Source organism: Ambystoma mexicanum, chromosome 1q (genome assembly GCF_040938575.1).
Source record: "Ambystoma mexicanum isolate Mex_15411 chromosome 1q, UKY_AmexF1_1, whole genome shotgun sequence".
Classification (NCBI taxonomy): Eukaryota; Metazoa; Chordata; class Amphibia; order Caudata; family Ambystomatidae; genus Ambystoma; species Ambystoma mexicanum.
This window is the reverse complement of record NC_090922.1, coordinates 840,564,624-840,580,726: the sequence shown is the minus strand read 5'-3', so window position 1 is coordinate 840,580,726 and position 16,103 is coordinate 840,564,624. Positions and strand designations below refer to the sequence as shown.

At 47.1% G+C, this 16,103-nt stretch overlaps 1 protein-coding gene across 1 annotated transcript in view; it reads left to right on the top strand.

Annotated features, from left to right (window-relative positions):
- TDRD5 (tudor domain containing 5) overlaps window positions 1–16,103 on the top strand; it is a 2,293,977-nt gene that overhangs the window by 1,880,160 nt on the left and 397,714 nt on the right. The gene's annotated exons all lie outside the window — the stretch shown is intronic.

The window sequence follows — 16,103 nt, the reverse complement described above, 5'->3', positions numbered from 1 at the left end:
GTCAGACCAGGAGAGAGGTGTAGTGAGAAGGTTGGGAATAGGAATGTCTGGGGATATGAGAGCATCCAAAGTATGTCTGTCAGAGTGTGTCGGACCGGAGGGATGAATGGTGAGAGAAAGGGCATCACAGAGTCTGTGGAATAGTCCAGTGGCCGCCTCGGTAGAGTGAAGGTGGGTATTGAAGCCATTGAGGAGGAGACATTGGAGGTAGAGGCAACAAGTGAAGAGGTGAGGTCAGACCACTCTGAGAGGATGACCGGACTAGGGGTCCTGTATATGGTGGCAAGAGTCGGCGAAATGGTTGGAGAGACGCCAATCCTGCAGACAAGGAATTCAAAGGAGGAGTAGGACTGAATGGGAATGATAGCAGCAGGGGTCCAATCAGGCAAGATTAAGGCCACTCCGCCTCCAGACCGGTTAGGCCTGGGCTTGGAGAGGATCTTGTAATCCTCAGGAAGTATGTCAAAAGCAGCGACAGAGCTGGCAGTGAACCACGTCTCACTAAGGGTGAGAACATTGAGATCAAAGTCTTTGAGAAGTAGACAGATGTCAGAAGCGTGTTCGGCTGCAGGGCGAGAGTTGAGGGTAGCTAGGTGGACCTGGTTACCACCTTTGAAGGTCTTCCGAGGAGGGGTACAGGGACGTGGTATGCCCATCATAGGTGGAGAAGGGGCAAGGTAGTTGGCTGCCAGAGGAGTGGCAGGAGAAGGGTGGAATTTAGAGAGACTGAAGACGGCTATCCAGAAGGAGGTTAGGCTGAGATCCTTGGGCCATAACAGTGCCATTGTGATAGACATTAATGATGCAACTAGAGGATGAGAAGCCCGCCAAGGGTACTGCCTCCATTAATGGTCGACGGGGAGAGAGGACAGAGACCATATGTGGAGTCCATAGGTCTGGGGAGGGAGCAACAAAGGATGACAGTGACAGTCTGCCTGGAAGAAACCTTGATGCAGGTGTCGGCGATGGGCAGACCAGGATTGGAGACCAGGAGATCAGTTTTGAACATTTTCCTTCCAGACTTCGAGAGGGAGGTATGATAGGTGATAGAGTAGCAGTTGGAGTAAATAGGTGAGATGGAGAGCACCACGGATGGATGGAGGGAGCAGCGAGATGGAAAGAAAGAAGGGAGAGAGAGACGGAGAACTGCGCAGACCTTGACAAACACAACAGGCGGCCTAGCAGAAGACAGATGCCGATAAGGCAGGTGCACCCATTGTCCTTTCCGGGCTCTTCAAGGCTGCGTCTGGCCAGTCAGACCCTCCTTCCAACGGGACAGATGCACAGCTGCAGGGGGCTAAGGCCTTGGGTTCTTAAGTGAATGATGCCATCAGGTTTGTTGATATCCTCTCTGGTCAAGGCCAGGCAGCCTAGCAGCAGACAGATGCAGACACGTCAAGGTGCAGAACGTGTTCTCTTCGGACTCTTCAGGGCCACCAATGACAGTAGGCACCGCAGCCAAGGGTAAGGAGCGCAGATTAAGCAGGTGATAGGCTTTAGGATAGAAGTCAATGGAGCTTTCAAAAAAGGTAGAGCAGCTAGAGTCGAGTCAGTGTTTTGTACATGAAGAAAGATTCACTACAAATAGAAAAGGAGCCCCTTGCATAGCACGTCATATAAAACCCAAGCTGTGGTCCCACCTCCCCCCAAAACTAGGATAAGGTCGGCACAATTGCAAGGCAGTCTGACAGGGCCCTCCAGCAGGCCCCTCTCCGGGTCACAGAGCAGGGAGGCTGCAGTGATCCTCATCTCACCGGTACCGCACCAGCCGAAACGCAACATCTCGAGGAAGTTACAAAATGGCCACCAGAAGCTGAAATATTTGTAGAATGGTGGTGTGGAATCCCTAAAGGCATCTTCTGGATCACCAAGATGCAGAGACAGGCACCCCAGCCGCTAACTTCCAGCACTTCCCATGCGCGTGCAGCTCAGCGTGTAGCCAGCAGGATCCCAGTCCCACCGTTATCAGAGAGCGCAAACCATGTGACACCCTGGTCTCTCCAGGCGGCTTCAAGTCAGCCCTATCGCGGCTCCAGTTGCTGTTGCAGGGCAGGAGGCCATCAACTCAATATGCAGGATGCAGCAAACCCAGAAGGCCCAGCTGCTGCATCTCCCTCCACCATCAGCGGGTCTTAATATTCACCATGCTTGACTTGCAGCAAGTGACCGGCGTAGAGTAGCACCCCTGATCCACGCTGCGCTGGCCCCGATGCCTTACAGCTGCGTTGCAGAATCCCTCTCCAAGTCATCGCACACAGCCGCCCGATACTCCTAGTCCAGCCGGCGGTCTGTTCATGCCGCAACCACCCCGGCCTGCCACCCCTATGTACAAGGTAAAGGGAATCAAGCGTTTCCCATGGATCTCAGCCTCCCAGGGGTGTGTAGGTCTATGCATGCTTGTGGCCAACTGGAGCGTCTCTTCCCGACTGTCATCGGTCAGCATTTTGATGGGCCGCTCAGTGACCAAAGTTTGTAAAGTAGACAGAATGTCTAATGACGGATCCCTGCGTGCAGATGGTGTTCCCACTGGGACTTTTGGCACAGAAACTGTGTGCTCAGCCACTGGTGGAACAGATGGTATGGCTGGTTGGTGAGGTGCTGGCAGAATAGGTTTTGGCTCTTCCTCTATACCCTCATGTTCATATAATAAAGCCTTCAGAGGCTCTTCATCTCCTGAAAACACACCCTCTTACATTAATTGGACATGCAGCACTGCCCCAGCTGAGCCTTTAGGCCCCAGGGTGAACAGTGACTTAGCCTTAGTAGGCCGCGGTAGAAAGTAGAGTGCTGAAGCTTGTGCTACTAGGAAACAAAGCGAGCACTGGTGCTTGTGGTGTCAGCAACGGTGCTCATGCTGATCTTGGAGGCAGAGCAATTCTAGCGACTGGTCGTAGGCGTCGACAAAGTGATATTGGGCGGAGCAGTTGTCGACGAGGAGGTAGATTTTGTTTGATGGTCCGCTGATGTAGTCGTCTGCGGTATTGTAGTGGACGAAGGAACTGGTGTTCATGACGATTTACACTTGTGGCTCATCGACTGGGAATGGCTCATCTACGGAGTCGTCGCGTCGGCTGTTGACGTACGGCCCTTCTCTGAAGAGTGGGAGAAGCTTTTCATAAACATAGATGTAGCTGTAACTGGTGCTGCAGCTGTAGACTGTCTTGGACAGGGAAGTAGTCGAAGCAGACCTGTAGAACGGACTCCCTTTACAAAGAGGTGGAGGTCACATGAGGACACTTCCCTGGGGAAGAGACATGGTATTCCCCATTTTCCCTTGAGGAATAACCTCTCATACCTGATACCCCCTCATGGCATATTGTCATACATCTCCTCTGCGACTTATGAAGGGTATTGAAAACCTTTTCCCAAGACCGATAGTCCAACCTTCAAACTCTGATCTGTCTTGTGAAACTTATGGAAACGCCTTCTCCACTTCCACATACAAATCATCCAGGACTGACTTGCCCTTGAAAACGATTAAGAATACTTACGCAGGTTTATCGTGCAAATTGTTAAGAATGGATTTCCTTTCTCATAACTGCCAAAATACTGGGGCGAGTAAGAGAACAGAGTAATGCAGAGCAAAGGAGGCCACAGGCGCAGGGAGCACTCTAGTTGTTGGTCACCAACACCTGTGGCTGGGAAATTTAAAGAGCTGAACCATAGAGTGGGGGTTGGCTGCTGTCGGGACAGAACTACTCCTCTCTGTGCGGATCGAGAGACTGAAGGGCTGGGACCAGTGCAGTGGAGCTGACCAGTTTGAGAGCCAGGAAGAAAGAAGAGAGTCAAGAAGAAAGAACCTGCCACTGGAAGAGGGCATGCTGCTGGAACAGCAGGAGCCAATGATAGGCTCCTGGACTTCCGCAGATGTTGACAGTCAGCATCTAACTCACCAGAGCCTGGAACGAACCAGGCGAGACAACAGAAGCCGCAAGAGACAAGAAGCGGTTGCTCGACTGAATGTAACAAACATTGTCACCTGCTGGCTGTGGGAGAAACCAGGAATGCCAACAAGAACTGGGAAGTACACCAAGAGACAGCATGGACTGCAAGTAATTGTGAATAAAGAATCTGAGGGATGAAGAGCGAGAAAGCTTATTGTAAAAAGGGGAAACGCGGACAGGATAATATATCAAGCAGATACATTATCAAACAATGTAAACTTGCAAGTCTGGACAGAGGGCACAGAGCACGTATGTTAAAATGGATTTCTGAATTCTGACCTGGTGGGCAGAGGTTCAGGTCAGCCTAGTTTCCTGGAACATGGTAACCTTCTGGACAAGCCAGACCAATCAAGGTAGCCGTTGGGAGAGGGCAGAGGGGTGTGTTCAGTATGTTGGGGTGAGAAAATGGTTTGCCCCATGGGGTGGGCTGGCGTGAGGGCAAGACCTAAAACCTCTGCTCCACAAACACCCGAAGACAACATTGGGCACTATGAGATCTCTCTTCGCTCCAAACTTCGACCCTATTAAGGACTTAAACTAACCAGGTGAGCTTACCCCCATGCCACCCTCTAACACAGGACACAGACTTCTCTCCGTATCTACAAAACATACTAGTACCTGTTCACCAACTTTTTCTCCCTCTTGATTCTTTTCCCCTTGACTTGATCTTATCAAAATGAAACTGAATGAATGTTGTGATAATTTTGAATAATGCTTTCATACTGAAAACCTATCTGAATCATTTTGTGTCTTTTCTGTGCTTAATGTACAAACTTGGATCAACCAATACAATGCATCATGCCACGACTTGCACTGTATCACTTCACTATAAATGAACACAACACTTCACTATTTACCACTCTGCACGTTCCACCAATTATGATTATACAATATGATATTTTTGAACCATCGTCAAACCTCGGTAGCCTTGATAAAGACTTTTACGGTTGAAACATGTGTCGGCACCACATGAACAACAGTGTTAACACACCTTGACTTTTAACTGTACAGAGGACAGTTGAGCAACTTATCAAGAAAAAGACAAAAGCCAATAGAAATGAATGCTAAACAATTAATTTTGTGGATTCTACCTACTTACTGAGCTGAGTGGGGACAAGCCTTTATATTCATAACACCAGCGCCAATCGAGTAGAAGCTAACACCAAGCGACCAGGACACACACTTTGGGCACCACGAGCACAGGCCGTCCAGTTTCTACCCACAGGCTGCCGGTGAAATCAAGATTGGTAACAACTTGTGGAACTTGTGGATCAGGCGCAGCAACCCACAAGTTCCTAGTGCTCAAGAACTCCCCCATTAACCCAATCAAGGTAGCATTGGCGGCGGTCAAGACTAGGTCTCAGGAGGGTTGAGGGTGACTGAAAGACCTCAATGAGCACACAGAGTAAAGGACACTTACAAATCACTCCCAGTCAGGTGTGTGTATATATATTAAAAATACAAATACATATATTTAAGCCCTTTTGAGTTTCAACACAATAGTTATTAACAGTAACAATTTTAAACCAACACAGTCCTATTAAAATACATATATACAAAACCAAGGCGCCTAAAGGGTTAATGCACACAATCGCGATCTGAATGACACCTGGCCTAGTAGGATCCCTGTCTTTTTCCCACTGTTTCCCCTCCCTTGCCTCGTCGTGCCCTGAAACACTTGTGTATGGGCGCGTTATAAATGCCATATCATATCATATCAAAAAGGGAGCACAACCTAGAAAAGGGAAGGAAGCAGGTAGTGCAAAGAGTCTTTAGGCAGTTCTGCAGTATTCACAATCCTAACTGAAAGGCAGTCCATTCCCTACGATGAGGAGCCTAGTGCTCAAATGTCCTTGCAATGCTGGCGCACGTGTTAGTGCAGATGGCCGAAACGGTGTTTTTTAGGGGCAGTAGCAGCTCAGGAAGGTGGGTGAGGTAATGCAGAATAGGTTCCCACTATTCGAGGAGGGTCTCCCCGTGAGGGCACAGCAGGTTCCGAGAGTTGGCAATAGTTTGCTAGTTTGCACTAGCTGTGGAAAGGAGAGGGACCTTCAGGGGCCACTTGTGCGTAAAAATGGATGGATGCGTTAGGGGCCATCGGTAAGGGTTGCAATTACTCACTGGCGCACTCCGGACCAAACTTCGACAGTCGAGTCCACTTAGGTTGCAAGTTCAAATGCTGCAATCTCGCGGCTCTGCGGCTTGCAACAACGAAGTTACAGCGTTGATTCCCAAACGGGACAGTGGTGATTTCTCTGCTCCTGGTGGGCAGATCAGGCCAGTTTCACTGTAGCAGGATTCAGGGCACAGAGGGACACAGCTTCAATGCACTTGCAAAGTTCATCACCACCGCTGGGCGACACAGTAACCTTGTGTACTCCGGTTCGGGCGCTCTCTCTTTACTCAAGACCTGGGAATGCCACGTGTAAGAAATTCAGTGTGAGGGTGCCGTGAACACAGAGCTTGCGATGTAGCAAGTTTCAAGAACCTCCTCGAAAAAGGCGGCGTTATCAGAGCAAAAGTCCTGCACAAGCTGGTCAGCCAACTGATTGGCCCAGGGACACTTCCGAGAAGGCTTACTTGCAGGGTTTGATGAAGGTGCAGAGAATAGTTGGTCCCACTATTCCAATGGGTCGAAGCGCCTTTGCAGACCTTCTAGGACGATCGGACGCAGAGGGGTCCAGCGGGCTCAGGGTGCCAAACCTTCCAGCGGGTCACCAGCGGTTCCTCGCCTCAGCTTCTTAGTTTCAGGATACTTGAATCTTATCCTTCGTTCAGTGAGAACTCCAGAGATCGACATGGTGTGGGTTTTTGGAGCCTTCTCTTATACAAAATCTCCTTCGTGCCAAAACGAAGAGAACCCAATAGGAGATCTGCTCACATACAGGCATACCATACGTGGACCAATCAATGACCACAGTGGTCCCAGGCATTCATAGCACACCAGACTCTCTGGCACCCAGGATGTGTATTGGTACCAGACAGTCCAGCCCACATCTGGAAGCACACACACACACAAGGCATGCAGAAGCCTGTGAAAGCTCGGCATTTCGTGGGAGAATGCATGCCCAAATAAGGACTGACCCGCGTCGGCTCGACCTGGGGACTGTGAAGGGGCAAGATCGCCAACGGACAGGACAAAGAATCTCGTGTCATGGCCATTTTGGAGCCAGGCCACCTATTCATGCCACACTCAGTAAAAGCGGTTTACCTGGCAGGAAAGGGTTAAAAATACATGAAAAGATATGCTGCCACCAGCCCTGTCCAAGGCACACCTGCACTTCTTGAGAATATCTAGAGCCTTTAGAAATGACAGGAAGACCCAAGTGCACTATACTGGAAGGTACATTGTGCACTTGCAACATGTTGCAGAAAAGTTGCAACAAGGACTAAGGGAAACATAGTCTCCCAGTACTTACTATCTTTAAGGGCATGTCAGTTACCCCACAATTAAGTGAGCGAAAAGCCCAGGGGAGTGCAGCAGAAGACTGTGCTCCTCTGGCAAAGTCAGACTATGGCGTTTAACATCAGCAAAAAGATTGGGAGTCGGAAGCGGCTGTGTGGCGGTTTGTGGCTGGACGACAGTGCGGCTTGACTCTGTGGACGGAAGGTCCTTTACTCTAACCGGCCATCACGGCTGCGCCGGCGGGCGGCTACGGGCTGCTGTGTGCGGCGGGTTGTTGACGGCGCTGGCAGTGCGGGAAGCACAGGAGGCACGGGATGCTCGGTGGAGCCCGAGCTTTGAAAATCAGAAGCCCTGTTACGCCAAGGCTGAGGCAACGAGGACCGAGCTCCAAGTACGGAGAACAGGACGGAGGCAGCCTACACAAGAGCCTACTGTGTACCGAGACGTGGCGACACCTCGGAGTATCACAAGTAGGTGGTAGAGGCTACGGGCGACAGGGACGGTTTTTGCTGGTATATCCGGTTCTCTGACCCGAGTGCCCCAGTGTGCTGGCATACGTGACTGTCCCCCACGGGAGTGGTAGTGGAGTGGGCTGTGCTTTGGCTGGGGAGACTGGGGCTGGAGTAGGGGATTACAGTTAGACCTGGACGACTGATAAGGTGTGGTGTGTTGTGTGCAGGCTCCTGATTAACGGGCCCACTGGGGTACTTTGTGGTTCCCTTCAGTACACACACACACACCCCCCCTTTCTCTCTCTCCCCCCTCCCCCCCCTGCCCACATCATTTATATTCCCCCGTGAACTACCCACTATTCACTAGTTTGCCTGGGGCACGTGACTTATAGAGGTGGCTGGTCTTCTCAGGATCAGAATCGTGTTGACCATTACAGAGTAACATAAATAGCAGGATTCCAAATCAGTATTTTCCCACGGATTGAATTGTCACGCTGAGGAAATGCAGCGAGAGAAAAAAGCACCACAGTCAAATTACAATCTGCAGAAAAGCAAGACTATGCCATTGAATGATGGCAAGGAAAATAGAAAGAAAGGCAATAAAAGTAAAAAGAATCCTAACACAACGCCTGTGGCACAAGGAGCCATCACAGACTTTTTTGGAGTAAATCCACATCCAGAGATTAACTCAACAATAAATGAGGCAACGGCTGAGCCAGGGAACAAGGAGAGTAATTCCTCAAATTATGAGGATATTGATAATAACTCACTACTTGATCTCTGCTTGAGTATTCAGAGAGGGATGGTAACGCAGAATTTAGCAAAGGCATCTAATAATTCTATTTACCATAAAGAAAGTAATAATATAACACTAGAGGAAGCCAATCCTGTGTCTAGCTGTGGACGTCTCTCGGCATCTCCTAATCTAGCGATGGCTTCCATAGAAGATGATCCGGAGAAGGAGGATAACGAAGATTCAAATCCGCATATTAACAACACGGCCATTATGGAGCTCCAATCATCTGTAGCGTCTTTACAATTTGCACTCAAAATCCTGTTGCAAATGACGGGGAGTATACTGACAAATACGAATAATATTACGAGGGCACTAGAGCAGAAGGATTACCCGCAGGATGAGATAGAAGCGAACCTCTCGGATGCTATTCATACCATGGAGGAGATGAAAGTAGCAGAGGAGAGAATGGAAGAAGGGGCGGAAGAGATGATCCTGGACAAGAACTTGGAGGTCAATCCCCCTGTAGAAGACCTTTCAGTAATAACTGTAGAGGATCTACAAATCATGCATAGCCCCGGGATTTTTCTTACGAGGAAACAACGAAAATTGGCCAAAAGGGCTTTGAAAAGCAAGAAAGTAGCAACGAATCCTATATCCCCAAGTGTAAGACCTAAAGCAGCCGTGGAAACACGTTCCAAAAAAGCTAGAAAAAGAAAGGCGAGAGCAGTAGCACGAGCCGTAGAAGCTAAGGGGTCATTGGCCGACTGGTTAGTACCAGGAGAAAAATTTAAGGAGGCATATCTAGATGGCATCTCCGATGAAGACAATGTCCAAGATGAGACTGTCACAGCCGAACTGGAGGATCAAATCGGCTCAGCTGGCACAGAAGAAACACCAGAGCCGGTACGGCCCGAGCAAATTAGCACGGATGAGGAATGCAATGTGAATCGTATCTGCTACATTAAGAACCTCTACCCTAGTGGTAAAAATCCCTGGCTGGCAATATCAGAATTCCTAACCCGACTACATTATATTCCGCAGTTGAGAGTCATGAAATCTGACGACTTCTTTTTCATCGAACCCTTGCAGGTCCCTAATCCACATGTTTCCGCCATCCATTGTACTTTCCTAGCCTCAGCTCAGCTGATCAGAAAATTTAAAAAAGAACTATTAACCGTAGATATCGCTATTGATGTAGATCCACAGGAGAGAGATCTTACTGAAGAAACTAAGGACTATATGACCAAGGAGCTACAAACTCCATTGGACAAGCTAGTGGTGCCAGATAATGTGGTCAATCAAGAGGCATCAGAAAATACGGCGATGGCTGAAATACAAGCAGCCCTCAAAACATTGTTGGAAGCTCTACCGCGAATGATACAGAACCGCTGAAGGTTTTCCTCCGTTTCTTGGAACTGTCGGGGTTTTGCCCATCTCTTGAGATCAGAAGGGTCTATGGAATTATTGCTGAAGCATAGTTGTATATGTCTCCAGGAAACATGGGCATTGAATTCCCTATTATTGGACGGTTTTGTAATACATCAGACATTTGCCAAAAGAGGGGATAAGGGTCGCCCTTATGGGGGACTTATTATAGGGGTGGTAAATACAGTCAACTCGCGGAAGATCCTGGTCAACGCCACTGATTACCATCTGGCGGTTGAGGTTGACTATCCCACGGATAATGGACACAGTAGATTCTTACTGATCAACCTCTATAATCCCCCGGGAGCATTGATAAGGGAATCCCTACAAAAAGCCATTCATAAGTTATTGACTTTTTGGACTCGAAGAACCGGCAATTTAGCGGTAGTGGTGATGGGTGATTTTAATTGTCATATGAAGGATGATCAATTGGTCGCCAAATACCCAGCCCTGAATGAAAAATGTCTTATTACCCATGACAAAAGAGAGAGTGAAGGGTTGGGATGGCTGCAATTCTTTGAGACATGGGATTTATCCATGATTAACGGAAGAACAATGGGTGATAGGCCGGGGAAACAGACATGGTCTAATGGCATTTCATACAGCACCCTAGACTACATATTTGTGTCCTGAAATGCTGCCTATAGTAAATGATATGAGAATCATACCCAATGAATGGAGTGACCATGCGGCTCTTGAGTGCTCCCTGCAACTTTCTTTCTCTCCCGCCACTAAGTGTAATATAGGCAATATACAAACCAATTGCACAGGCACTAGAATTATCTGGTCGGATAGAAACATTAAAAAGGCTACGGAAGCACTCTCATCTCAGGCCCAGGTCCCCCTACCCCATTTTGAACAGCTGACCGTAAATGAAATAGAAGAATGGATCCTGGAATTTTCAGGATTCCATGCGACCTCAAGGAAAAACGTTATGACAAATCCCGGAGGTACCACTCAGCCTTATAATAAATATATTCGTGATGCTAAGAGAAGGCTAAGAGCAGAATTGCGGGGGTTTAGGAGACTGAATATAGCGGGTTCCTTTTACTACGATAAAGTCAGAAAAGCTAAAAACAAATATAGAGCCAGTATCAGAACCATCAGAGATACAGAGAGGAATATTAGAAATCAGAGGTTGGTTAACACTATCTGCGCTGGAAATTTGCGTAATATATGGCAGCTCCTGAAAGAGAACAGAGAGAAGGCCAAGGGTCAGCTGGATAATCCTATAGGAGAGGAAACCTGGGTAAGATTTCTGCTGGACCGCAACTCTGGAGAGGTAGATGTACCCATAATATCTAGAGTGCAGAATCCCTTCCCTCCGCCCTTTGAGGCCTCGGAAGAGGCCATACTGAATAAAATAGCAACCTTGAAAGCTTCTAGAGCTCCTGGCCCGAATGGGCTAGCCAATATAGTTATTAAGAACCACCCGGCGTTTTGGGCTTCTCTTCTGTCAATACTTTTTAAAAAGGTATTAGCGCAGGGGATGACCCCCCGCTCTTGGCAAACGGCGATATTGGTGCCGGTGTTTAAGAAGGGATGCCGTAAGGATCCAAATAATTACAGGCTTCTTTCCATGCTGGATACCACGGGAAAACTTTTTGCGGCTTTATTGCTTACGGAACTACAGAATTGGGCTGAACAGACTAATATTCTTAGTAGGTTCCAATGTGGATTCCGGCGTGGTTTTTCTACCACACATAATTTGTGGGTGATGGACACACTACGAACTAGGGCACTTACCAAAGGAGATCCCCCGCTATACGCCCTTTATATTTACTTTAAGGCCGCATTCGATTCTATACCTAGAGCCAGGTTGTGGAAAAAGCTGGAAGTTATGGGTTGCCCGCCTAGTCTGTTGCACTATTTAAGACAGCTGCACTATAACACCATGGTGTGCCTCAGACTAAATCAAGAGGGATCCTTGACTAGACAAGTGAGACAAGATAGGGGGGTAAAACAGGGATGTGTAACTGCTCCACTGGTGTACAATCTGTACGTATATGACATCCCAATAGTGTTGGCAGAAGTGAATAACTGCCCACCTAAAGTAGGGGATATAACATGTGCAGTACTGGCATATGCAGATGATTTGGTCATTTTCGACAACACTATTGCTGGTATTAGGCGCTCAGCAGTAGCATTATGGGAGTACGCAAAGATCAATGGGTTAGCGGTTAACCTTGACAAGACCAAAGTGATTAGATTCACGAAGAAAAAAGTCTCTCGTGTTGAGCTATGGGTGCAGAATAATAATATACTGTATTCCCCTTCCTATCGATATTTAGGAGTTGAAATTGAATCATGGGGTGATTACTCACTGTGTAGACAAAACAGGAGAACTAGGGCGCAGCAAGTTACAGCTCTAATTGCGTCATTTACCAGGAGGCAGGCTGGTTTTACACTATGGGGGACGAGACACCTGTATATACAGGTGTTTGCGCCTATGATTACGTATGGCCTGGAAGCACTAACCTCTTCTGATTTAGCTTGGCTGCAAGTGGTGGAGGGAACATTTTGGCGACGCATATTGGGGTTACCCCCCAGTGTTCCTATGGCCCTCATAAGGCTGGAGTTGGGCTTACCCTCACTTAAAGCAATGGTACTGAAAAAGAGGGCGGGCTATTATCTCAAGATGAAGAATAGTTCTTCTAACCCTTTGTTGGTTACCATGCAGATAGAATTAAGCAAAAAAGATACTACCTCTCCTCTTCAGAAAAGTATGACCCAATTTCTGAGAGATATTGGCTGGACTGACAGAGGGACATCTATTTCCCAGGAGGTCATGACAGCACTGGGGAAAAAGATAGATCTCTGGGATTGGTTGGAGAACTTTTCTCATCTAGGGTGTCTAAAGTCATGTGCCTTTGTAAAGTATCGACTCTACAACTTTATGAAACCTCAGGCATATCTGTACCTATGCCCATCCACAAGGCTAAGACGGTTTATTATTCTCTTCCGTCTGGAGCAACTTCCGACCTTGTGCAATGTGGGAGCTAGGGAAAAGATCTCAATTGTTGAACGAATATGTCGTATATCTAATCTACCTGAAAGACTGGAGACAGCCAAGCATTTACTAACTGAATGCACCATAATGAGACCCACAATTGTGAAATACTTAGGAGAATTTGCCCATAATCTGGAATCCATACCGGAAAATCAATTCTGGCTATACTGTACTAAGACAGCAAATATGCATCTCTTTATTGCATTATATAATGTATGGCTCCAGATTGAAAAAGTGATGGGCATCCGGATTTAAATGATTGAAATGATCTAAAAATGTTTTATTATGTATTTTGTATTTTGATTTTGATTATGTAAAAGTAATATGTGTAAAGTTTGAATTTTTCAATCTATATCACATTAAAGTATTATTATTATCAGCAAAAAGTTGGGGGGTACACAGCGAGAGGGAAAATTACACATAAAATGGAAATCTTTCCTAACAATGTATGAGAAGAAATCCTGGCAGGAGAGTGTGCCAGGCAGTTGCAAGAAAGTACAGTAGTTAAATATGTACTCAGAAAATATCAGGCCTAGAAAAATCATTTTGTTAACCAGCAGAGAAGCAGCAAAAACCTGGTATGAGAATATACCAGGTATCCCAAAAGAGACACAAGTAGAAAACCAGGCAATTTTGTATATTGTTTTTTCTTGGGAACCACAGACTTGCCCTCAATAGGTGTGCCTCCGGATGTCATTGTTGCTTTTCATGCTCTGCTCGTTCAAACTGTGAAGCTGCTTGACCTTGTACCAGAGGAACAGTGGAATAAGGTGTTCCCATTTCAAAGGCTGGATGCCTCTAGGAAATCGGTGGTAGCCATCCCGATGCTTGACAACATCTGGGTGGATGGCCTACTGGTTTTGAAGAATCCTTCCTCGGCACCTCCAGAGAAGGACCACTTAGGGAAAAAATATAAGGTTACAGATTCCACTGCCAGGCCCTAAGTCTGTGGTGTCCACTGCCACGAGAAAAAGTTTGTCCAAACCGTCCTCCCCAAGCATTGTGCCCCTGGACAAAGAAGGCAAGCAGCTAGACGCTTTTGGAAAGGGTGTAATTAACACAGCTGTAGCCACCAATAAGACACAGTTTCTGGCTATTCTCTCCTGGTACGACAGAGAATTGTGGTACAAGATGGGTCCTATCTAAGATTTCCTGCCTGTCGAGAAAGGGGATGAGGCACGAACTCTGCTGCACGAGGGCAAAACTGCCTCACATCATGCTATAACTGGCTCTGGACATTGCTGACACATGTTTCCGCCAGATGGGCAATGGAGCAGTTCTGAGGGCCGGGGTGGTTGAAAGCCACTAATTGTAACCCTAATGTGCAGTCTAAGGTAATAGACATGCCCTTTGATGGAGTGGACCTTTTTGGGAAGAATGGCCTAAAAAGAAACTTTGACATCAAAACAGATACAGATGGCACTTGTTCATTGGGTACCCTGCAACAGAGAAGGCAGTCCTTTCGGTCCATTTAGGGCAGACTCACCAGGACATCCAGAGAGTATTGCATACCTGATTATACCAATATTTAATTTGATTTGTAATCATATCTTCAGATGCCTCCAGCATCGTCCTCATAGTTGTTTCATAATACATCCTATTATTCATTTGTAATATAATTTCCCTATTATAGGCTTGCTTCTCCACAACCCATATCATTGCCACATTTCTCAGAAGGTTTAATTATAGTGTATTTCTTTGATCCCCTATGCTGAATTATTCAATTATTGATTGTTTTTCTTCATGTTCTATTATCATTGTACCGCTTTCTAATGTCTGTGAAGGAACTTTATAAATAAATTGAACATAAAAAAAACTCAGTAAATTAACAGCATTCCTTTACTTCTTTGGTTCATTATATACACAGTGTTTGGTAAGTGGTTCATACCTTCATTCACTTTTGTTGGGTCCTTCATCACCATACATTTAAAGCAGGGCTTGCTAATTATGAAAAATCTCACTGGGCCTGCAGGGCGAGTTCCTTAGTTTACATAGTCATCCTAAGAGAAATGTACTTGATCCATGGTGCCAAGTGATAAAATATTTACCACTGTTTCCTGAAAAGTGGTATATGTCACCATCAGCACACATCATATTTGGTGCAGTGCTGCCACCCAAAGGCCAGCCATGCACAGTGAAATTTGTATTTGCCATTTACTGCAAAAAATGTTTGTTTGAAGTAAATGTCAAATAAAAGTTTCAAACATCCCTATATTCACCAGCAAGGTAAGGTATGAAAATGGTACCCTTCATAAAATCTGCTTGCCAATGCGAGTGGGCTAGTAGATTTTGCGGGCACTGTAAAGGTCTGCAGAATGTAGACCTTAGCTTTATCAAATGGAGGGATTCATCTAGATTTGCTATGGAGACTACTTGATTCAGAAGTCGAAGCTGAAGCAAGAAAAGGCTGTTCTTTGAAGCGCAACTGGAAGAGAAGTCTGCTGCTGCATTTCTTCAAGTAATCCAAAAGCTCTTGTGTCTCCCAAGGACTGATCCAGGGAGGACCTGGGAAGGAGACCTCTCCCTGAGCTACGAGGGACCATTGTGCAAGCTGCTGTACGTCATCCGGAGTGCCCTGGATGGCAGTCCTGAGTGCCTGCCGTCCGGAGACTGGGTCTTCCTGATTCCTGAAGAGTGGTGCCCGGACATCTCGAGTCGAAGTCCATTGGTGTTGCCCAGGGTCCGGAGGTGCGTTTCGTGACCGCTGGAAGCCGTTGCTGCCTACCACCTTGAAGTGGGGGTATCCTGACATAGTGCTGCTGGACAACCAGAGTTGCAAAAGTTAGAAACTGCCTAACAACATTTCAAAGGACATCCTCACTACCACCACTGACCACTTTTCCCACTGGAGAGAGTCCAGAGTTGCTGAGTACAGAGGAAGGTTTGTTGGTGGGCCTCCCGCCACCAGAAGCTAACTAAGACGTAACGAGTATCCATACTTTGTGGTGAGGGTACAAGGTCTACTTCAGTGGCTGAGTCCAGGTTGCCAGAAGCCATTCAGAGGTCTGTGTTGCGGCAGCACCACTGAAGAACCGAAAGTCAGAAAATGGCGATATTCTGAAATCCGACACCAAAAGTGACCTATGCACCCGTCGCAACCAGAAGTCATCGAAGGGCCTCGCCTGACTCT